Source organism: Sorex araneus, chromosome 1 (genome assembly GCF_027595985.1).
Source record: "Sorex araneus isolate mSorAra2 chromosome 1, mSorAra2.pri, whole genome shotgun sequence".
NCBI classification, from domain to species: Eukaryota; Metazoa; Chordata; class Mammalia; order Eulipotyphla; family Soricidae; genus Sorex; species Sorex araneus.
The window spans coordinates 33,087,218-33,111,883 of NC_073302.1; the positions used below are offsets into that span (position 1 = coordinate 33,087,218).

The window sequence follows — 24,666 nt, forward strand, 5'->3', positions numbered from 1 at the left end:
CACACAGCAGAAATTAGTGAAACAGTCTAAAGCCCCTTCAATACTAGACAGTAGTGCTTTGAAGGAACTTAGTATCTAGCCCCTAAGACTATAATTCTTTATTTCTTTTCCTCTTGCTTTCAATTAATACTTCTTTTCTGTTGTTCCCTAATTTTTTAGCAGAAATAGTTAAATCTCTCTTAACTTCTGACTGACCTCATATCTTTAATATAGGTCAGCAGTGTCATAAGCCAAGACCAATTAAGCTGAAGGGTAGAATAATTTCCTTCTCTTTTCTGGGTTCCCAAATCTCCAAGATGGAGAAGCATATAAACAATCAAATGCACAAAATTATAAATTAAGTCAAGAACCTTGGTGATCTCTGCACTGCCTGTTGGCCCTGATATAGAAAAATAGTTGATTGTCCAACTGTGCTTTCATTCAGATTTCATTTTCTCCCATTTAACCTTGATTTAGTACTATGATTATAATGCTAACCGAGTAGTGGATGAATCAGGTCATATAATAGCAACTTTTTTCACCATGCTAAATGGTTGTCTTCAAACTTTTCAATAGAACCCTTGGCAGTAAATTATTTATCCAATATCAATCAGATAAGGGGTTAATATCAAAGATATATAAGGCACTGGTAGAACTTTACAAGAAAAATAAATTCAACCCCTTCAAAAATAGGGAAGAAATCAACAGAAATTTTCTCAAAGAAGAAGTACAAATGGCCAAAAGTCACATGAAAAAATTCTCTACATCACTAGTCATCAGGGAGATGTAAATCAAAACAACAATGACAGATTGTCTCACACCACAGAGACTAGCACACATCAAAAAGAACAAGAATAGCCAATGCTGGCGCAGGTGTGGGGAGAAAGAAACTCTAATTTATTGTTAGTAAGAATGCTGACTATTCCAGCCTTTCTAGAAAATAATATAGACATTTCTCAAAAAGCTAAAAATTAAGCTTCTATATGACCCAGCAATATCAGTTCTGGGAATATACCCTGGGGGCATAAAATACACAGCAGAAATGCCATCTGCACTTCTATGTTCATTGCGGCACTACTCAGAATAGCAGTACCTGGAAACAATCTGAGTGCCCAAGAACAGAAGACTGGTTAGAGAAACTATGGTAAATCTACACAGTGGAATACTATGCAGCCATCAAGAAAAATGAAGTCATGGCATTCCTTTATAAATGGTAGGACATGGAGAGTATTATGCTAAGTGAAATGAGTCAGAAGGGGAGGGACCGACAGAATGAATTCACTCATTTGTAGAATATAAAAAAAAAACAGTATGAGACTAATACCCATAGACAAAAGAAACAAAGGCCAGGAGGACTGTTCCACAACTAGAAACCTGCCTCAAGGGCTGAGAGATAAGGCAGTTAGGATAGAGAAGGAACCACTATGACAATGATAGTTGGAAATGATCACTCTGGATAAAAATTTTGGGCTGAAAATAGGTAAATAAACAAACATGATAATCTCTCAGTACCTGTACTGTAAACCAAAATGTCCAAAAAGAGAGAGAAAAAAAGAAAAAGAAGTAAAGTGCCTACCAAAGAGATAGGCTGGTTGGGGGCTGGGGATGGGGGAGTGGGCGCTGGGTGGGAAACTGGGGGCATTGGTAGTGGGAAATGTACATTGGTGCTGGGATAGGTATTGAAACATTTTATTTTGCTGAAATCCAACCATAAACAACCTTGTAACTGTGTATCTCACAGTGATTCCATTAAAAAAATAAAATAAAAAGAACCCTCGGCAGGCATAGAGTAACTTTAGTTTATGACAGTGTTGGAAAGTTGTTCAGTCTCCTCACTTCGATCTTGTAATAACAGCAAAGACGACACTAGGTGGGAGAGGCACCTGCAAAGGGTGCAAAATGTAAAGGAATGCCAAGAAATCTTACTTCCAAGATAAACAATATTTTGATGCAGCATTTTAAGAAATCAAAGTGGGTGCAAACAAAGCTAAGACAAGCACACTGACTCTCACTTTCACTTCCCTGCATCAGTAATCAGGAGGCTGGGGTCTCCTCCCAGTTTGTCACCTCTTAACTACATGTCTACAGGTGAGGACAACCTCTCTGGCTGGTTCTTGGTTTCCTCATCTAGTTTCACTAAGTTCACAAATTTGACTGGGAAAACTTCCTATGACTCTTTGAACTTGAAAATCCTGTTTCTCTGACTACTAGAAGAGGGAAATACAGATGGAAAATCCAGTAAAAGAGGAAGTAGAGTAAAGGTGTAGATTTGTATTCTACATGAGTAAATGTACGTGTTGGTGTTTAATGATATACACATGAAGCATCTAAGTTATAATGCATTTTTTTTAAAATAAAGAAAAAGGGTGAGGGGAGGAAATGTTATCATTATTTCTAACATGAAGCTGCATGATTCAAACATTAATGACTCAAAAGGACAAAACAAACTTAGTCAGTACTTAATTAACCCAAAATATTTTCTAAGCAATTACCATGTGGCATGCACTGCTTCAGGTGTTCCAAATGCAAAGTGTGGACTCCAGAAACATGTGTCAGGAAAGGCAACCTAATGCTCAATGGAAACTTCCCCTGGAAGTGACATTGATCTAAAGGATGAGGGAAGTTAGACAGGGGAAGGCAAGAATGCAGTTCAAGAGACGATGCCATGACCAAAGACCTGAAGCTCAAAAAACAAAATCTCAGCCGGAGAACCATAGTAGTTTTAGTGTGGCTTAAAAGTAAATACATGAATAAAATTTGTTTTTGTTTTGTTTTGCTTTTTTGCATTGTCAGGGGTTGAACCTAGGATCTCACACATGTCCATGAAAGACAAATGCTCTGCCACCAAGATACATCTCCAGCCTCTGGATGAAATATTTTTAAAAATAAAAATAATAATCTTTGACTACTGATCAAGAAAAGAAATATTTGTGTGTAATACAAAGAGCATGGCCTTGAGCATAGCTGTGGCTGGGTTCTGCAGGTTTTCAACCATGCTTAAGACCACTCTCCACATGCTTGGACGAGCCTCATGCATGAAGGAACCGGCAGAGGAACCCAGGTATGTGGGACCCGTGACTGAGATCTCCAAGCCTGTTTGGATCAGGACTGGGCCTCCTCCATCAGATCCCCTGTTTTCCAGTAGCTTGGCAGTCACACCCACAAACTGCCCCCAGTGCCATGTAATCTCATCAATGGCCAAAATCCAAAGACTGTAAAACAAAGCTCCCTCTCGGAGAGCCAGCAAGCTACCGAGAGTATCCCACCCGCACGCCGAGCCTGGCAAGATACCAGTGGCGTGTTTGATATGCCAAAAACAGTAGCAATAATGGGCCTCGGTCCTCTGACCCTAAACGTGACAGGGACAAATGGAGACATTACTGGTTCCCACTTGAGCAAATCGATGAGCAACAGGATGATGGTGATATAGTGAATACAAGAGCATCAAATTATGATCAGATTACAGTTCTAGTCACTGCCCTATTACTACCAACTACCAAGATGTTGGGGCTTCCATACCCATGGGAATTCTATTTAAAACAAACTACAAACTTTCTCATGAAGAAGGGAGATATTCAAATCCCAAAGAATATCGCAAGACTCATATCTCATTTATTTCTGTCATATAATTTCCATCAGAGGCACTTCCCCTGAGAATAATTTATAGTCACTTTCCTGAAAACAATTTGCTAAATTGTTAAGAAGTTATGTGATGGGGTCAGAGCGACAGTACAGTGGGTAGGGCACTTGCCTGGAATGCAGCTAATCCAGGTTCTATTCCTGGCACTCCCCCAAGCCTACCAGGAGTGATCCTTGAGTGCAGAGCTTGGCATTAGCCCAGAACACTGCTGGTGTGGCTCAAATACACACACCCTTCTCCCATAAAAGAAGTTATGTGATGCCCAGAAGGCTGAAGAAATGCAAATTGCAAAAACCAACTTAAAGGCAAGCAAATTTTTATCTTCCCCAGGCAAGTATGGAAAAGAGGCAACTAAGTAAATGAAATGGGCAGATATAGCACACCAGCACTTGTCTCCTCCACCTCTGCCTGAGATAGTCAATCTGCTGTTTCTGATACAATTGTGCCTGCCCTTTAAATCCCTGGGAACTTCTTAACTTAAGAAGATCAATTTAGAGGTTCCTATTGATACTCAACTAAAACATATATTTTTAAACAAACATCAAAGCACACAATTTCTAGAATTTTCAAGCATTACATTTCTAGTTTAACTCCTATTACACACACATTAAATACCCTTTCTGGGCACATTCTCTGTGTCAAGCATTACAAATATGAACACATCTAATCCTCATAAACCTAGGCAAAGAGTTGATACTCTCCTTCTTTGATACTCTCCTTCTTTGCAATAATTTGAAACAGGAGAGGCAAAATTGGGTGCCCAAAAGCACATGATTATATATGGTAAAATCAGAATTCAACAGAGCCTGTCTAACTTGAATCTGGACTCTGCCACCATGCAACAGAAGCCAGTTTCATCATCCTGCATGCCCCAGTGACACCCGTAGAGGGTGGCCCTCAGAGGCTCCTTAAACTTCGGGACATTGTATCTGAATTCTCTAGGCTTTAGAAAGCAACACCATTATTTAGTCAAGGGGAGAAGAGCACCCCCATATTGGTCCTCACAACCTCTGCAGGCTCCTGAGAGAAAAAGCTTCTCCATCTTCTCTCCTGTTCACATGTCCCCATACTTGTTGTATTTTTTTAAATAATTTTTATAATTTGACACAGAGATACAATTGTTTCTGTATTTATAGCCATCCTTCTCATGATTCTCTAAGCTTTTGCTTTTACCCCATTTTTCTTCCATCTTGTCTGAGTATACTATGGAGTTTGTTTCTCTTCTTGATACTGTACATTTGCTAAAGACTGAAGTTATTCTTTGGCTCTATGATCTCTTGCCTTCCTGGTTCTCTCCCCTTATTGTGAAGCCACTGCACACTAGGATTTGTAATATGTGCTTTTCAAGGGGTGCAGTGTTATCCCTAAATCAAGTTCCACCAAACAGCATTGAGTCTTACACTTTTCTGACCCTCCCTCCCCATTCACCTACCACCATTTATCCACTTCCAAAGGTCCAGCCCAGAGCACTATCTTTGATACTCCTTCTCTTTCATTCACTGCAGTCAACCTGGACATTTCTGACGTGTTTATCCATTCTGAGATTGCTTAGTTGACTTTTAAGACTGGAACTTAATATGTTTGGGTTTCTACAGGGGACCTAATCCCTAGGGTTGAGCTGTTGAACACAATAATAAGTGTAGTTTGGCCCTTGCCCCAGGATGCCAACATGCTATGAACTCTTGAAATAAGATCCTACGTCTTATCAATGTCTGTGATCCCAGAATATCCTAAAAATTTGAGCAAAGCACATGGAATTTGGAAATTCTGATAAGGAAGAAGGGAAGGGAAATTCACATTTCCTGCCAACTATTGTGAATCAGAAACAGTGCTAAGCATATGGACCAAGAAAACCAACTTTTAAATTACTAAAAAATGTGATACACTTTTGTTTGCTAACTTCTAAGGACAACTCTTTAGAGAGGTAGTCTCCCTAGATTATTTGACAATTTCCCAAAGGTTGGTCACTTTGGAAAAATAAAAATCATGATGGGGCCAGAGAGATAGTACAGTGGTTAAGGGCTTGCCTTGCATACACAGGTTCAATTCCTAGCACCACATATGGTGCCCCAAGTTCTGCCAAGAATAATCCCTGAGCATGAAGCCAAGAGTAAGCCCTAAGCACTGCCAGGTACGGTCCAAAAGCAAAAAGACCTCATCACAGAGCTTCCATTCTTCTAATGCAAAATTTACTTATGACTAGATTTCTCATTTATTGATTCAGTCTGTAAAATTTTACTGACTACCAAAGCCAGAAATTTACTGAGTACTAAAATATTTACTCTCTAGCAAAGTCATGATGAGTCCTGGAGATGATCTGAATTCCTTGCCCTCAAAATACAGGAAAGAGAGTTATACAAATGAAGCAGAGGGTGAAGTGGACCTACGGAGGGAAGTGGGCGTACACTAGGGAAGCAAAGGGTGAAGTGGGCGTGCGCAGAAGGTCCTTCTTGGACTAGCAGGGTTTATTTTTCTCACTTGCCTCCCAGCTGTCTCCTCCTCTCCACCCCCACGCCCCCATCCTCTTCATTTCACACCTTTATATCCACAATAAGCTCCCTGCCTGAAGTCTCACCACCTCCAATCCATCCTCCTCACTGGCCACAGTCCTGTCTCTCTAATGCAAATCTCATCTTGTCTCCAACTTCTCCAGCCTCCAAACTCCTAGACTTTTGAGAAAACTCTAACTCTTCTGCTTGGGATATTTCCATCACACTGGACCTGTTTATCTTTCAGTTGTGCTGGTTTGCACCCCACAGAACTAAGGGTCTATTTCTCTCCCTAGAGTCACAGAGAACTAGTTGTATTTCTTAGGTAAGTTTTTTGTATGGGGGTTGGGTTTTGGGGGTGGTTTTTTGTTTGTTTGTTTGTTTGTTTTAGTCTAGAATAAGCTTCTCTTCTTCCTTCAAGACTCAGTTCGAGTCAATCTTCCCCAGAAGAAAACTTGACCTTCTTCCCATCCTTTGAGGACTGCCCATCCTCTGTGCTTCCATAGCATCCTAGGAATGCTCTGTCAGGACATTTAGGTGTCAGTGCTGTCCAGCCATCCTTCATCCTGGTGGCCACAATCCAGCACCCTGTGTCCTATTACATGGAAAGGCTTACAGTCACTCTAATTCATCAGGCAGTATCAAATATTCTCCCTCTGCTTCGAATATCCTTTTTATCCTTTTCCACATGGTCAAAGATTATTCATTTTCTAAAACATCTAAAAACAAAAGCAAAGAAAAAATAGCTACTCAAATTCTTCAAAGGAAGGGAAAAAAACACTGTCTTGATGTCTATATTATTGAAGCTTGATTTATCATACGATTACATGAGTTAATCAGACTTAATTATGGTTAGCAAAATATGTCTTCTTCCTCCTTGAAAATAGACATTCCCCCCAACTTCTTTGGTTTTTCTTATTTTCCAATCTCCAGAGCATAATGCTCTGGTAAGCAGCTTCTGAGTGTTGAGAAAATTCAGGAGAAATATGGAGTGTAGAGAAGACTCAGGGAGAGCTCAGAGTACACTCTGGTTGTTTCATGTACACTAAACTTATATTTGCAATTAGATCATGAACTCTTGACACCAGATCTTTGTTATTCATTTTTATATGATCACACTATTAAATGTAGAGCGTCAAGATAAAATATAAACATGATTAAAATAAAGAAAATTTGCAGATATTGAAAGACCTATAAAGAGAAAAATAGTTCTCTAGTAAAAAAAAAGCATAAAATAATCTTTTCTTGCCAATTTTTGCAAAGAAAATGATGAAAATGCTTACCATAAGGTAAAAAGGACATATGCTGAACATTATATTTAAACACCCCTATGCCAATTTCTTCTTTAAAATATTTCTAGAAAGATCTTTACTTCATTCATTTTTTGAAAATATTTTTTACTTTCTACCTTAGTAAATGCTTTATTAAAATTACAAAAGTAAAGAGGTCTTTTAATAACATGCACCCTTTATCCAGTTTTCTTTCTCTCTTTGCTTTCCTTTCCTAAAAACTTTAGCTTTGGTCAAGTTGACTTAATGCATCAAGGTCCCTTTTATGAGTGAACTTCTGCAACCAGTCTAGTGCTTATCAAGCTTTCTTCCACTTCAAACAAGTCTCAAAATGTTAAAAATTAAATAAGGCCCCAAAGCAGAAAAGAGGTGACATCCACTTGTCATCGTCAAGTGTAAAGTGTCCCAACTGACAACCCAGAACCACAAATACTTGATCTAAGCCTCCAGTGCTTTCGCTGGTGAGCGTTAGCTTGGTTACCAGGCTCACCAAGCACTTCTCCTAGAAACCCAAGACTCGGAATGGTAGAGTAGAGCCAAAAACCATTCTTGGGTGACCATCCTGCCTCCCAGGTATAAACAAAATGTCAAGGTGGCCAATGTTCCCACAAGACCCTCTCTACATGTAAACAGTTCACTTGCTGATGGTGCTAAAGAACAGCCCAGCAATAATCTAGACTCACGCTTCCAGGAACTAACCCAGAACACCTTCCAGTTTGGATCCCACCTAGAGGAGGAAAGTCAAGGACCTTACTTGGGAAGAGTGGACGAGAAACGTGAGGTCAGGGAAAGATACAGAGGATCTAGCCACAACACTAGACGCCCTCCTACCTTCAAATTATCCTGCAGTCACACCTCTCTTCAATGACTATCTTCTGTCCCTCTTTCATCCCTCTTTGTCCCAGCCCTGGGATCCTCATCACTGACTCAGGCTCCTTCAAAAGATCATTTGATTGGGGGGAAAGGTGGCTTTTCATTCATTCCTAGGTGACTGCAAAAAGGCTCCTCACTCTGAAACCCCGCCCCGAGGGGGCTTGGTGTGTTAAGGAATCCTTTTTCTTTGGGGGCGGAAGGAAGTAGGGTGGGTGAGTATCCTTTCCTCCAAGTGCTATTTAGAAAGACGCCCGGTGTATGCCAGTTAGATCTCAAGGCAGCAGACAATCTCTGCCACGAAAAGAGGTTGAAAGGGGAAACGATATCCCCACAAACAAAAAGAATAACCCAGAATCCTCCACATATTCCACACGTGTGTGTGTGTGTGTGTGTGTGTGTGTGTCAAAAAAAAAAATTCCAGCTGCAGCCACATCAGCACCCAGCCCGGCCTCAGCTCGCCTCCAGCTCCGGCTGCCAGGGCGCGCCAGCAGACAGCATCTTCCCCGGGGAGGAGGGATCCTGGCGCCCAGCATTTCTAGGAGGTGAAAATGGCAAACCTTTCGGTAACTCGTCATTCATCCCCGCTGAGACCCGAGCGTCACCAGGGCGCGCCAACACTGGGTGCTCAATGAGAAGAACGAAGGCTGTCCCTGCCAATTCTCCAGGTGGCAACCCCCGCCCACGGTGATGCACTCCTGGCGCTGGATACTGGGTGGGGGGAAAGGAGGAAGGACAGAGGGGCGGGAGCATGACAGGTGCCCACGCCTGCGGGGACTCGAAGGCCAGGCTCGCAAATCTAGGGGTGCGTCAACCCGACCCCCGCCAGGGCGGGAGGACTTGTCACCCGCTACCTGCAGGGCGCCCCCCGCCTCCGTCCGCAAGCCCGCACGCCCGCACGCCCGCACGCCGGCTCGGGCAGCAGCCGGGCTCGCGGTCAGGAGGGTGGAACGGGACGCAGGCGCCTCCACGCCCCCTTTGTCTCCACGCTTCCCAAATGACAGGGGCGGAAAGTTTACGAGCAGCGAGGGTGTAGCTTTGAACGGGGTCCAGCTTGACACCTCGCAGGCAGCGACCCTCCAGGCATCGTCCTCTCCCCAACACCCCCCGACCACCACCACCACCATCACCACCACCACCACCACCACCACCCGGGCACGGCCCCCCGCCCGCCCCCCGGCGCCGCCTTCCTCTGCACCTGGAAAGCCACACGCCGGGTTGAGGGCCACCTGTGCCGCCGCGCGGGGCCCTCACTCACCTCTCGGGCAGGAGCGTCCTCCCGTGTGCCCTACTGGGTCGCCCGGCTCGCCTGCACGCGGTGCATTCAGGCAGCGGCCCGAGACACGCTCCCGCCGGGCTGCTGCATTCCGCCTGCGTGGGAGAGCGACCCGGCAAGCGTGCGGCGCGGGCGTGTGCGAGTGTGTGTGTGTGTGTGTGTGTGTGTGTGTGTGTGTATGTGCGCGCGCGCGCGCGAGTATGTGTGTGTGTGCGTGTGTGTCTGTGTGTCCGTGCGTGGGGCGGCGGAGGATGCGCGGGATCACAGCTCCCCCTCGGCGCCCATCCCGCACGCGAGCCTCCACCGCCTCGGCGCTGCACGGCTCGGCCCGGGTCCGGGTTGCGGGCTGTCCTGTGTGTTTAATGAAAGGAAGGGGCGAGCGGCGGACTGAGCGCGGGGAGCCGAGGGGCGGGGAGGGCGCCGGCTGCGCATGCTCAGAGCGGGACCCCGAGCGCTCGCTTCGCAGCTCGGCCTGGGCGAGCGAAACCTGCCGGGGAGGATGGCAGCGAGCTCAACTGTGCCCACCGGAGCTGCAAAGGGGCGGGGGGGCAATGGGGAGGGCTCGGCGGGGTTTCCCGGAGGAGGCGGGGAAACCCCGACGGCAAAGGTGCGCCCTGCTCGGGGGACTCCGAGCGCCCGCAGTGCGGGAAGCGGGTGGCGGGATCCCCGAGCAGTCCCCGGAGGCGCAGACGCTTCTCTCTCTCCCGGTGTTGGTCGAGCTGGCGCCCGGGCTCCCGGGGACCGCGCCTCTGGCTGCGGGCGCTGCCAGGGACCGCGCTGCATCTCCCCACCCCGGGGCTCTGGCGGAACCGCAGGCTGCAGGGCGCGCCTGAACCAGCGGGAGTTTCCCGGTTGGTGCCGCTTTCTCGCTCTCCCAACTTCCACTCCGGGAGAAGGCAGCTGGGCACTCCGCGCCGGGGCCCCAGACAGGTTTAGCTGGGGTGAGGCGGGGAGGGTCTCGCACCTCCCCTCTGCCAAGAACAAAGCGGGAGTGCGAGGAAGGTGAATCCCCCCCGAGGACTCCGTGCTCAGTCAACCTTCAACTGGGTTTAAATGGAGAGAGTCGCCCAATTCCAGGAGGCAAAAAAGAACAAAAGATCCATTGTCCCCCTTGGCCTCGAGTGTGGGAGCAATTCTGCGGGCTTGTAGTGGGAGTTCCCCGGCTACTTGGTGAATGGAAGAAGTAGCCACGCGAAGAGTCCAGTTAGAGAACCTGAGCCCGCCATGGCGAGGCTGCAGTAACCTGAGGCCAGGAGAGCGGCTTTGCGAGTGGAGTGGAAACTCTTGGTGAAATTGCTCGGTGAGCAAAACAGGCTAGTGGTTAGGATGCCTCCAAGAGCTTCCTTCTCTGACCTCCCCTGTTTAATCAACCTGGCATTCCCCTCCTGTTCTCTGTTTCAGGCTAAAAGACCACCCAAGCAGAAAACTCCCTAGAGCGATTTTCCTAACTCCTGTTTGTGTTTTGGTCCCTCCGGGAAGGACTAACGTTAGATCGCCCCAGCTCTGCAGGAAGAGAAGACGGTTCTGTTCTGCGGAAATCTTTTCCAAGCTTTCATTAAAGATCACCTCCGAGCACTTCCACTATGCAGTGCAAGTGAGCAGATGCCTTCTCGCTGAACTCTGACCCCCACCCCATTCATCTTCCCAATAATAATGCCCAGTGACACTGGAACAGCGGGACAATTAGATCAAATCCTAGAGCACACCCGGAGGAGGGAAAACAGCTTGTCTAAAACAGCTTGCGCCAACCAAAGTTTAAAAGAAAAGACATAGACGGGGAAAGGAAAGCGAAAAACAAAGGAAAGGGCAAGTTCTTCAAAAGTGAGGCTGCCCGGTGGTCAGTTCTTTGTGGCTCCTTGAAAATTGCGTTTCAGCCTCGTTAGTGAAACACTCACATTATTCCTAGAGACTCCTACTTTTATGCCTGTTTCATTCAGGCCTGCCTCCCTTGGCACCAGGTATCTTGGAAGGCCTCCAAGTCAGATATGCCTGTAACCACATTTCTCTCCCAGATGAACGCCAGGGTGTTAGCATTGGCAGAGCCTTCAGGTAGGAAAGCCATCTCCCTGCCCTGAGCACTTATAAAGCGAGGGCTCTGAATTCAATATGTAAAGGTGAGTCAAAAAAGAAAGGGGGACTAGGGAGGATACAAGTCTGCACCCTGAAGTTCTACATGTGGAGTCAGGATGCAAGCACTTTCTCCTATAAGTGTCCAGAACTTTCCTGATCAAGAAGTACACTCTGGTCTGAGCCTGGCCTTGACTGCAAAGAGAGACATCACTTCCCTGATGCCCAAAGACATCCTGTTCACCATCTCAGTATACCGGCCGGGACAAGGGTGACTGTCTGTAGCACTGTCGTCCCATTGTTCATCGATTTGCTCAAGTGGGCACCAGTAACGTCTCCATTGTGAGACTTGTTACTGTTTTTAGCATATCAGATACACCACCAGTGTCTTGCCAGGCTCTGCCCTGTGGGCGAGATACTCTCGGTAGCTTGCCGGGCTCTCCGAGAGGGGCGGAGGAATCAAACCCGGGTAGGCTGCATGCAAGGCAAACACCTTACCTGAGACTTTATTAATTTGCAACTCAAATAAAGTGGGATCCCTTTATGATGCTATGAGCAAATGAACCAGCAGTTCTGGATGAGCTTTTTACTGTTTGGGGAGCATGGGGGACATTTAATGAGATGGTGTACATAAAACACAAGTGTACAACTAATTCTGTTTAACTGGGAGCTATTATTATTTTTGCTTAGCATTTGCACTGTTGTGATGTGTTTTTTAAAAATGGAGAATAGGCTGGGATTTCCCTCCCAACCCCCACCGCCACACATACACACAAGATTTAAAAAATAAAACAGATACTAAATGCCTTTTAGTTTTCCTTCTGACTTCACCCTCTCACTCATCACCCTGATCACTGATGTATTCAAATCCATGAAAAGAAGAGCAGGCGATAAGCCATGTGTGTGAGTGGTGAATAACCTAACCCTCACCCCACTTATACTCAGATCTAGAAATCTGCAAGTGTGAAATCACTCGGTCTGTCAGCAATATGCCTCAAGCACTTGTCAGCACTCACATCTCCCAGAGCTAAAGACCCTTCGCTCCTGGCAGTCAGGGTCTCCTGCTGTACACCCACCTCATTGGCTCATCTAGCTTTATATTTTCACAGGTTCCCTTTGTTGGTTTGCTTTTCCTTCTAATTTTAGTTACCTAATGTGTTACTCCTCCTAGGCAACAGAATGCCCAAAGCCAATTAATTTGCACACACATTTGCAGATGGTTTTGAGGGAGAAAAAAATGAGTTTTTAGTGTCTGCAGGTATCTTTTGTGCTCCTTGAATTTAGATTTTGGACTTAGCATTCATCTCCCCCCTATGTAGTGGACAATACCTAAAAATTATTTCTCTTTCACTCATAAGCATGGATTAACAAAATAAGCTAAAACTGTTGCTGTCCAAATATAGCTTAAAACAAAAAAAGTATAAAAATAATTCCAGAGTTAATAAAGCAGTAATACATTGCTTGAACATAATACTTGCTGAAGTTATACAACAGAGATGCCTCAGTTCTTTAAATATTATATGAAAATAATTTTAGTAGGTTATGTAATACTGAGATAATAGAGCTACTCTAGAAGTTGTTACCTTAAGTATTACATAATTTATAATAATTATGAGATTTGTATCATGATTATTTATAATTTTGATTATTTTAAATGTTATCCTAATGAGAGGGCTGGAGCGATAGCACAGCGGTAGGGCGTTTGCCTTTCATGCGGCCGACCCATGTTCGATTCCTCTACCCCTCTCAGAGAGCTACCAAGAGTATTGCGCCCGCACAGCAGAGCCTGGCAAGCTACCTGTGGCATATTGGATATGCCAAAAAAGTAACAAGTCTCACACTAGGAGACGTTACTGGTGCCCGCTTGAACAAATCGATGAGCAACGGGATAACAGTGACAGTGACCCTAATGAGACAAATAGTATATCCTTTTGTTCGTTTCTTCTTATAGCAATTTTGTGTATATAGTAAATTTTCTCAGTTTACTAAAGATATCAAACTTAATACAAGAGCTAATTTATTATTAAAAACTTCAAAATGTTTTAGTGAATACCAAAATCTGTTATAAAGCTATCACTGTATTGATTACAAGAGCTCCTATAGTCACACTTAACACATAAAGTTCTTTTAAATTTCTCCTTTATAAACAAATTTTTATTTATTTAAGCAACATTTTTTATTTATTAAAGTTATTGGCAGTTGAGTTTGAGATACCAATCCCACCTCCAGTGTCAATTTTCCTCCACCAATGTTTACATTGAATAAGATTGCTGGAATTAGACTGGTCCACATGCCAAATAAATGAAACCTAATCACTAAATTAACACGTATCCTTGATTGAAGACATGATATATTGAAACCTAAATCTTAAAGACATAGAAGAAAACATAAATGAGGTACTCTAGACCTTAACATCCAATATATATTCAAGACTCAACTCCAGAGGCTGGAGTGAAGTACAATGGGTAGGGTGCTTGCCTTGCACATGGCTGACCTGGGTTCAGTTCCCCTCACCCCATATGGTTCCCAAGCACTGCCAGGAGAATCCCTGAGCACAGAACCAGGAATAAGCCCTGATAATTAAAATAAAAAGTAAATGGGATTCTATCAAATTAAAAAGCTTTTACACCTTGAAAGAGACTACAGAAAAACAAAAAAGGCAACCTAGCAATTGGGAAAAGATATTTGCATATCACAAATATGACAAAGGCTAAACAACCAAGATATAAAAAGAACTCATACAAGATAAGTACAAAACACTGTCACTGCCATCCCATTGTTCATCGATTTGCTCGAGCAGGCACCAGTAATGTCTCCACTGCGAGACTTGTTGTTACTTTGTTGTTATTGTTTTTGGCATACCCGTGGGGGCAAGATACTCTCGGTAGCTTGCTGGGCTCTCTGAGAGGGGCAGAGGAATCAAACCCAGGTCGGCAGCGTGCAAGGCAAATAAATGCCCTACCCTCTGCGCTATCGCTCCAGCCAAAGAAACCCAACTGAAAAATGGACAAAAGACATGAAACAACACTTCCATTAGGAAAAGATGAATGATAACTAACAAATTGATGAAAAAAATGCTCATCATTACATATATATATAAACAACAAATGTTATGGTTGAAGATATGGAGGCAAAGGAGCTCTGGTACACTATTAGTAGAAACATAAATTGGTATCACCTTGTGAAAAATGCTACAGCTAATCTTTTAAAAATTTAAAGTGGAAATTCCATATGATTCAGGAGTGCCAACTCCTAGGCACTTCTCCAAAGGATATGAAAACACTAATTTATTTAAAAGAATATCTGTACCATATGTTCATAGTAGCATTACTCATAATTCAGAGCCAAACATGGAATCAACCTAAATACCCCTTAACAGATGACTGTATAAAGAAGTTGTGGTGTATATATATTCAATGGAGTACTATTGTGCTATTCAAAAAAATTTCAAGTATGCCTTTTTGGAGAAAATAGATCTTGAGGTAAATATGCTAGATAAAATAAGGAAGCGAAAGACAATTACCAAATGACTTTACTTATAAGTAGAATATAATTAAAGCAAATTAGTGGCAAATAAAACCCTACCTCCCAGACTTAGTGAAAGTTATATTGATTTTCAGATTGAAAGGAAGATAGAGGAATAGAGGGGTCTTTGCCATGAAGGGATAGCACTGGAAATTTCTCAGTAGAGATGGTGAGAATTACACACATATAGAGTTGTGAAGCTAAACTCCTGAGATGTCATAATATTGTAAACTCATAATTAAATCAATAAAAAATTAATTTAAAAGACTCCCAAGTACCATGATACTTGGTGCTTCTCAAAGTTGATGAAGTCAATAGACACTATTTTTTAATGTTTTGTGAATGTGATTGTCTAGAGACAATAAGAAAGCACCTTCCATCTCTGTCCAGTGGGGTCAGTGGCAGACAATGAGACAAATACATAAGGACACAACACACAAGGACTGTCAATGTTTATGGTTGCCTGGACAGCCATCAGTAAGCTTACAGACTGGCCATTTATTCAGTATAATATCACTCCCCAACACAGTGAGACATTGTTTAAGTTGACAGAGAAATTAATGACAATTAATAAGCACATTCAATAGGTACATGAAGAGGGTAAGGTATTTCACATAGCCAGGTATGCTTAAGTCATAAAGTGTGACAGTTTCCCATTCTATTTTTTGCCTATGTTGTTCTCTACCTCTAAAAGACCCTAAACTGTTATTCTTTTCTTCCTTGGGTGTACATTTGCTTGGTCTATAACCTATTCTATTCTATTCTATTCTTTCCTGGGCTTCTGGATGGATTATATTCTAAAAGACTTAAACTGTTTTGCCCAGGGGACTATCTCAACCTTGGAGATATTGTTAGGTAACAATATCCAGATGTGATGATCTAAAAATGGAAGAGAAAGGCAAAGCAGAATTCTGCAGATCATATTTATCCCTTGGAAACATGAAAATCAAACCTATTATAATTTTCCTAGATTGGAAAGAGTGTATTTGGTTCAAACGAACTATTATTCTGGGGCCGGAGCGATAGCCAGTACAGTGAGTAGAGCTCTTGCTTCTTACCTGTCTGACCTGGATTTGGTCCCCTAGAGCCTCAGGTTCCCTGAGACCTGCCAGGAGTGATTCCTGAGCACAGAGCTAGGAGTAAGCCTTGAACACCTGTAGTTGTGCCACTACACTCACTCCCCATCCCAAAAAGAAAAAAAAAAATGATCTATTATTCAAATGCTAGCCTTGTGCTAGCCAACCTAATCCAGCCAGAATTATGTTCCAATTTATTTAAGTTTCCCTGTATATCACGTGAAATAGAGTCAATGGTGGTTAGAATTCTTTTTCTCTCCAAAAGAGATCATCCCCAAAGTGAAAAGAGCCACCCCCATACAACCACCTCCACATTTCTAATGGTATGACCTTGAGTAAAAGAAATAAGTTAAAGTTGTCCTGCTTTCATGGATGGAAATCTGGGGATGAAAATTGGATGGGGACAAGAGAGATTAATTTAAAAAGTCTCAGCTCCAATGACAACTACCCTAAGCTAGAAAGACCAGGTGATTGGTGTCTGTTTAGTGCTTTGTCTATCATTTTATGTATCCACTAAATGGGTTTTTTCCTTTGTGTAAAGTTTTTATTAAAATTATTTTATTATAGTTTGGATAACATAATTTCAGTAATGTTAGCTTTTATGGTTTTGATGTGCAAAGTTATTGTACCTTTACCATTACCAAAGTTCCTAAGACCCTGCACCATTGTCTTTAAGCCCTTTCTAATTCTTCTTTTCCTCAAAAATGATCTAAGGAATGGAGAAAGAATTCCTAGGACATGAAGTGCAATCTTATGATACGATTTCAGAAGTAACATCAGCTCTCTCATATTCTATTAACCGCACATGCAGCACTGGGAATCTCAGATTATCTTTAGTAGATAGATTATCTTTGCTTCTTGTACTGATACAAATCACAAGAGATGGACTGATAAAAGTTTCAAGAGATTTTTCCCCTGATTTTTGAATTATCTCACCCACTTTGAACCTACTGCTCGTTATTATTTCATCCACTTTGATTTATGATTTCCCTAGTATTTCATTGTGTATTCTGAGTTAGTAACCGTTTTTTTGGCTTTTGTTTTGTTTGAGGGGTGATTATCCAAGCAGTGCTTGTGCTGGGATCCCACATGATGAATGGCTCAATGTAAGGGTCCTGTGATGTGATGCGATGAGATGTGGTACTGCTCCAGGCCCTGCAGTATTGGGGATCACCAAGACACTCTGACAGTGCTCTGGGAACTTTGGGTCTACATTCAGTGATGTTCTGGGGGGACTATGTAGTAAAATAGGTTGAACTGGAGTTCAGCTGCATGTAATACATGTACCTTAACACTTGCATAATCTCTCTGACTTTGGGTTCCTGCCTTTTATGACCTAGCCCCCAGAAGTCAAGTGTGTTTGTTGCTGGAATTCCAAAAATGTTCCCCATGTTCCCAAAGTGGATTCAAGATACCTACTATTGATTCCCCAAATGGTTTGGTTCCACCCTACATACCATGTATACTATTACCTCTTGAAAACTGCATCAGGGGGGCTGGAGTGATAGCACAGCAAGTAGGGCGTTTGCCTTGCACGTGGTTTGATTCCCAGCATCCCATATGGCCCTCCAAGCACTGCCAGGAGTAATCCCTGTGCATCGCTGGGTATGACCCACAAAGCAAAAAAAAAAAAAAAAAAGAAAGAAAATTGCATCAGAGATTATCAGAATTATGAATCAACCTCCCTTGAACTTTACATATTGTACAGACATTCCCTGACAACAATTACTGTCTGCCAACTCTGTCCCAGTTCAGGAGAGACTTCTCTGCTGGAATCCATTTATTTCCTTTCTATAATTTATCTATCCAATGCTGCCAACATGGAGCTATTTATTTTCAGTGACCTTGGTGTCTTCATTTTTCTCATATTTAAAACGAGAGATCACAATATGTTACCCAATCATCACTTATTAATAGTCTAGCACAGGGGTCAATAAACCTACTCTGTAAATAATCAGATAATATGTTTTAGGTTTTACAGATCATGTGGTCTCAGTTCTTGTTTCCTATTATGTAAGGTTTTAAAATAATATACTTTAATTACTTTATATTTTAATCTGCAACCACAGATATTGGGGAAAATAATGAGAATGCATCTGTTCTATTTATCTTTTTTGATTTTTCTGTCTGCCTTACCTATATCTGCTTTATCTATCTCTGTGTCTGTGTCCCTGTCTCTCTCAACAAAACAGGTGAAGTATTGGATTTAGAAAATTATCATTGACCAAACCCAAATCTTATTCATTCATTTTCTTTCCTACACCTCCAACACAGTAATGTGTTGAGTAGAAGGAAACTGAAGAATCTTGCTTCTAACCAGTCCATAGGAAATAATAAAAAAAAACATAAATGAACACAGAGTCCTAGTCTGTTTAGGGGATTCTTATAGTATGGGTTCACATTATCTTAAATATATATTCCAATTTGTTTTTATTTATCTTTAAAGCAATGGACTGTATTTTCCATAGGAACAGTGGCAAAAACAACAATAACCTACTTTAGCTTAAGACCAAGTTGTGAGCCCAAAAGTTAAATAAGAAGAGTATTTTGAAGTAAAATGAAAAAAATTATAGAGTATACATAATGTACTTGCCTATTTAAAACTGGTAGAACCAGAAAGATGGTTAAGGTGTTTTCCTTGCTGCAGTCACATCACTTTGGTACAATATGCCATAAATGGTTCCCGAGTACTGTCAGGAGTGATTCGTGTGCACTAAAACAGGAATATGTCCTGAGAAACACTGGGCATGACCAGCCCCACTCCCTCAAAATGAAATAGGTAAATGTATTTTACTTAGGATGAGTACCCAAAGTAAACTCTCTCTCTGATAAGTTAAAAAATGGAATACATTCTTTTTTTTAATGAATCACCATGAGGTACAGTTACAAACTTACAAACTTTCATGCTTACATTTCAGTCATACAATGATCCAGTACTCATCCCTCCACTTGTGCCTATTCTCCACCACCAATGATTCCAGGATCCCTCCCAGTACTCCCACCCCAAACCCCCCACCCCGCCCCACCTCTGGCAGGGCATTCCCATTTACTCTCTGTCTCTCTCCTTTTGGGTGTTGTGGTTTGCAATATAGGTATTGTTTGGTCTATATTTTCAGCATGCATCTTCCATCCCGAGTGGGTCCTGCAAGCACCCATTACTTGGTGGTCTCTTCTTTCTCTGAGCTACCTTTTCCCCCAGTATGTGAGGTCGGCTTCCAAGCCGTGGAGCAATCCTCCCGGTACTCAGGTATAAGTCTCCCAAAAATTCTTACACAGTCCTTCTAGAGAAGCACTATTTCTATTGAGTTGAACTCACATTTATCTGTGGGTAATAATGGTTTTAAACTAACAGGTCGAAGTTTGAAATTTATATCTATCTAAAAATTTTACTCCCCAAAGCAATCTATAGATTCACTGCATTCCTATATGTATTAGTTTGCTAGGCCATAGACTTTGACAACAAAAATTCTCTGACAGTTCAGAAGATCACACTATTGGTTGGTTGGTTTCTTCTGAGATTTTTCTACTTGGCTTAGAGAAGACATATTTACTTATTTCTTCACATATCTGGGTGAGGGCCCATTTTAATGATCTCATTTTAATTATCTATTTAAGATCCTATCTTCAGTACAGTTTCCTTAATTTGATTTATTTTATTTTTTAAAAATTATTAAAGAGGGGTTGGAGTGAGAGCACAATGGGTTGGGTAGGGCGTTTGCCTTGCACGCAGCCGACCCGGGTTCAAATCCCAGCATCCCATATGGTACCCTGAGCACCGCCAGGAGTAATTCCTGAGTGCAGAGCCAGGAGTAACCCCTGTGCATCGCCGGGTGTGACCCAAAAAGCAAAAAAAAATTATTAAAGAGCTATGATTTACAAAGTCAATGATAGTTGAGTTTTAGATATATAATAATTCAACATCAACTTCCCCCCACCAGTGTTCCCAGATTCCCTCCCCACTCCAATAGTTTCATTTGAAGTACTGAGTACTAGGATTTCAACATATCAATTTTCAGGTGATACAAACTATCAAAATCTCAATGGTGAAGTGTTGTTCTATCTTTCCAAAGCAGAAAAATAATTCTAAAATTCATGTGTAATCTCAAAACACATCAAATAATCAAAGCAATTTCAAAAAGAACAAAGTTGGTACTCCTCTATAACCTAATTTCAGAACTTACTACAAAGCTACAGTTATAAAAACATTATGATATTGACATAATGAGACATAATATCAATGCAACAGAGTATGAGAGCTGTGTTTTTTTGCAATTGTGAGACTTGTTACTTTTTTTGGCATATCAAATATGCCACAGGTCGCTTGCCAGGCTCTGCCGTGTGGGCAGGATACTCTCGTTAGCTTGCCAGGCTCTCTGAGAGGGACGAAGGAATGGAAACTGGGTCAGCTGTGTGCAAGGCAAATGTCTTTTGTGCTGTACTTTCAGCAACACAGTAAAGAACTCAGAAATCAAAAATAAATTCTCACATATATGGCTAATTTGATAAGGATGCCAAGATCATTCAATGGGGAAGACCAGGCTTTACAACCCATATTATTATCATCATTATCATTGTCATCATCATCCCATTGATCATCGATTTTCTCGAGCGGTCTCAGTAACGTCTCCATTCATCCTAGCCCTGAGATTTTAGAAGCCTCACTTTACTTATCCTTCCCAATGGTGCCGCATTGGAGGCTCTTTCAGGGTTTGGGGAATGAGACCCACCATTATTAATGGTTTTGGCATATGAATATACCATGGGGTGCTTGCCAGGCTTTCCCATGTGGGCAGAAAACTCTTGGTACCTTGCCAGGTTCTCTGAGGGGGAGAACTAGGCTATAAGATGTCCCAAGCTCCAAGGAGCTTGGTTTTATAGTCTCTGGATGTTGGCCATCCAGATGTTGATGGGATTACACAGCGCCGGGGGCAGTTTCTGGATGTGACTGCCTAGCTACTGGAAAATGGGGGATCTGGGAGGAAGAGACCCAGTTCCAATCTGAGCAGGCTTGGAGATCTCAGCCCCAGGACTCGCACTCCTGGGTTTCTCTGCCGGTTCCTTCATGTGTGAGACTCATCCAAACATGTGGAGAGGGGCCTTAAGCATGGCTGTGGCTGGGTTCCAGAGGTCTTCGGCTGCCAGGGCTCTGCTCGGGGCAGGGAGGGAAACTCAACCCACCCCCTCCAAGGGGCTTCCATGAAGACAGCCAGGCTCGGGGTCAACAGACTCATACAACCCATAGTGTTCAGAAAACTGAACAGTCACATGAGAGAGAATAAAGTTAGATCTATATTTTACATCATATGCAAAATCTCTTGGTTTGGCTTATAGTCTTTCCTCTTAGATCAATAATAGTAACCACATTCCTTCAAGAAACCACCATTCTCCAAATATTAATCCATGTGGTTTGAGTGGACAGCAAAATTTCTCTCACCTCCAAGCATGAGCATATAACACTGACCTAAACAATCATAATCTCCCATTTCTCTAACCACTGCTGTATCTCAGAGAAGGCAAATTATCCAATCTAAGGAAATTAAATTAAAATCTAGGACATTTGCTCATAGCTAGGAAAATGTCATTTTTTACTGAGATTCTAAACTTTTCAAATCTCAAAATATAGAAATAACTGTCAGAAGAGGCCTTTATACAATTTTGAACTTCTGGAGCTAGCCTTGTCTTCAGGGATCACTGAACTTTTCCCCAACTAGAATAAGAAATTCATTTTTTTCTCATGCATTTCGAGTTGGATTTTTATTTCTTCACTCCATTGAAAAATGTGTTATAGGGGCCGGAGTGATAGCACAGCGGGTAGGGCATTTGCCTTGCACTCAGCCGACCTGGGTTCGATCCCCGGCATCCCATATGGTCCCCCAAGCACTCCCAGGAGCAATTCCTGAGTGCAGAGCCAGGAGTAACCCCTGAGCATTGCTGGGTGTGACCCAAAAAGCAAAAAAAAAAATGTGTTATAGATGCACTAATTTGGGCATCTCTAATAATAATAATAATAACAACAACAATAATGAAAAACAAAAGAAGAAAGAAGTGTTAACCTAGCTTATTAACTGTGGAATAATATTCCATATGGGGGTTCACATAACTTATATGGGAGGAAAATATTTTCAAAAAAATGATAATAATACTGTGATTCTTGGTGGTGGAATATGTGCACTGGTGAAGGGATGGTTGTTCGAGCATTGTTTAACTGAGACTTAAACCTGAAAGCTTTGTAACTTTCCAAATGGTGATTCAATAAAAGAATAAATTTAAAAAATTAAATAAACAAAATACATAATAAAAAATGATAAGAGATAACACAAAGGCTAGGAGTTTGCCTTGCAGGTGGCCAACCCCCATTCAATCCCTGGCACCACATCTGGTTCTCCAAGTACCACATAGGTCATATCTGTGTAAAGAGCCAGGAAGAGCCCCTGAGCTTCAAGTTTGTCCCCAAAACCAAACAAAAAATAAATTTTATTGTTTTGATTTTTTAAATAATTTTTTGTTTGTTTGGGGGTCACACCTGGAGATCCTTAGGAGTAACTCTTGACTCTGCACTCAGAAATCACTTTTTCGGGCTTGGGAGACCTTATGGGATGCTGGGAATCATAACTGGGTAACTGGGTCACTACATGCAAGGTGTATATATATATATATATGCCTTGCATCTGTACCTCAATGATGCCTTATCCACTATACCATCACTCCGGTCTCTAAAGTAAATTTTTATATGATGTGTTATCAAGAAACGTTTGATTTGTATATCTATTTTGTATAGCTACATATTTGGGGTTATGTCAAAAGTTCTTAGGCAAGAAGGGGCCATGAGTAAAATCAGTTTAAGAAGCCATGGTTTAAAGGAGAGCACTGATTATACTGTGACTGATTTCTAGCCCTGAACACTTCAGGCAGTCTTCCACCCAAGAGCATACATTTTGCATGTCCTCTTTCCTTTTTTTGAATTGCCATATTCAGAAGCTGGCACTCATCAAGGCTGGGACCCAACGTTAGACAGATGGAACTGAAGGGGGCAAGGCAGAGGCCAGGCCGACCCTGCCAACTCGTTTGGCCTCAGGCCCAGCCCTACTCTATAACCACCACTGCTGTCAATATCCAGCTATGGCTGGCCTGACTTCTCCTAACCGCCCGCTTCTCAAGGCTCCTGAAGATGACAATGGCATTGTAAACGCCTTGTTTCTCCAAGGCCTAGTTGGATACACGTGCCAATCACAGCTTTGTATGATCAGACAGGTGTTCCTTGGCACCGAGGCAGGCTGAAGCTGCCTGCCCTCCCAGAGGCCCTTGCACCACAGGGAGAGTTAGGGAAAGTGTCTGGAGCAGCTGCCACTTCTCTGACTGCCAAGCTGATCTGAATGGCGTGGTGTATGTTCTCTCCTACCCCATAGCTCCCAAAGTTATTTAGTTCACAAGAATCAACTTCCCAGAGAGAAGAATGGTTCTTGTTTGTCCATTTCCAAAGGCTTATCTTTTACGCTGTATTGAGAAGTGATAAAAATTGTATATTATTATGCATTGGGTTAGCCCTTCTGAAACTTTTCCTGGGCTAATGCTCATGATCCTTAGTGATTTTAACAAAGATTACATAGCTACCCCAAGCTGCACCTTCAAAGCCCATGCAAATCTTATCATCTCCAAACCATTCCAGTGTCATAAGTTTACCACCTCCCACCCAAGCTGTTCTAACTTCCCCATATGACCGGTCTAATTGGAAGTGACTCTTCAAGAGTCAGATCAGACTCTGCCTCATCACCTAGAAGGATTTCTTAGGCGTCTCCAAAGTTTGAGAGAAGAAATTCCTCTTCCTCTGTGCTCTTACAGAACTCTGAGTTAATTGCAATTACATATTTTACAGTGTTATTTCCTTTCTAGCCTGTGAGAAAATTAGAGAGAAGAGTCTTTTACCTGGCAAATTAGCTTATGTTTGTTGGATAAATAAAAAAACATCTTAAAAGCTGCACTTTCCTACTGGATTTGAAGCTCAAAATGTGGTAGTAAATGTCTGATATTTAGATTAAGAGTATACCCAGTGGTGCTCAGGGACTACTTGAGACTTAGTGCTTGGGGGTCGCTTACACTGGTGTTTAGTGTTAGAAATTAGACCTGGGCCTCCTGCAAGCAACCATACAATTCCAGTCTGAAGACCCCAAATGCTTAATTCTTATGGGGTATTTTATTGCAGGAAAGATATGACTATCTTTTCCTGTGTGCCCATAAGAGTACATAACTCAAAATGAATATGTAATTTGCTGACCTGAATTTGTTGCTAGTTTTAAGAGCAAAGAATTGTTGGGGCTGGAGAGATAGAATAGCAGGTAAGTCACTTGTTTTGCACACGTCCAAGCCAGGTTCCATCTCCGGCATCCCATATGGTTTCTGCAGAGCCAGAAGAAAGCCCTAAGCATCACCAGGTGTGGCCAAGAAACTAAAAAGAAAC

General features: G+C 42.4%; 1 protein-coding gene across 1 annotated transcript in view; it reads right to left on the reverse strand.

The window, feature by feature from the left end:
• PLPPR1 (phospholipid phosphatase related 1) overlaps positions 1 to 9,924 on the reverse strand; it is a 290,512-nt gene extending 280,588 nt beyond the window's left edge. Inside the window, exon 1 of the mRNA XM_055120712.1 lies at positions 9,526 to 9,924. The gene's annotated coding sequence lies outside the window, so the exon portion shown is untranslated. The remainder of the gene's footprint in view (positions 1 to 9,525) is intronic.
• Positions 9,925 to 24,666: the final 14,742 nt, after the last annotated feature.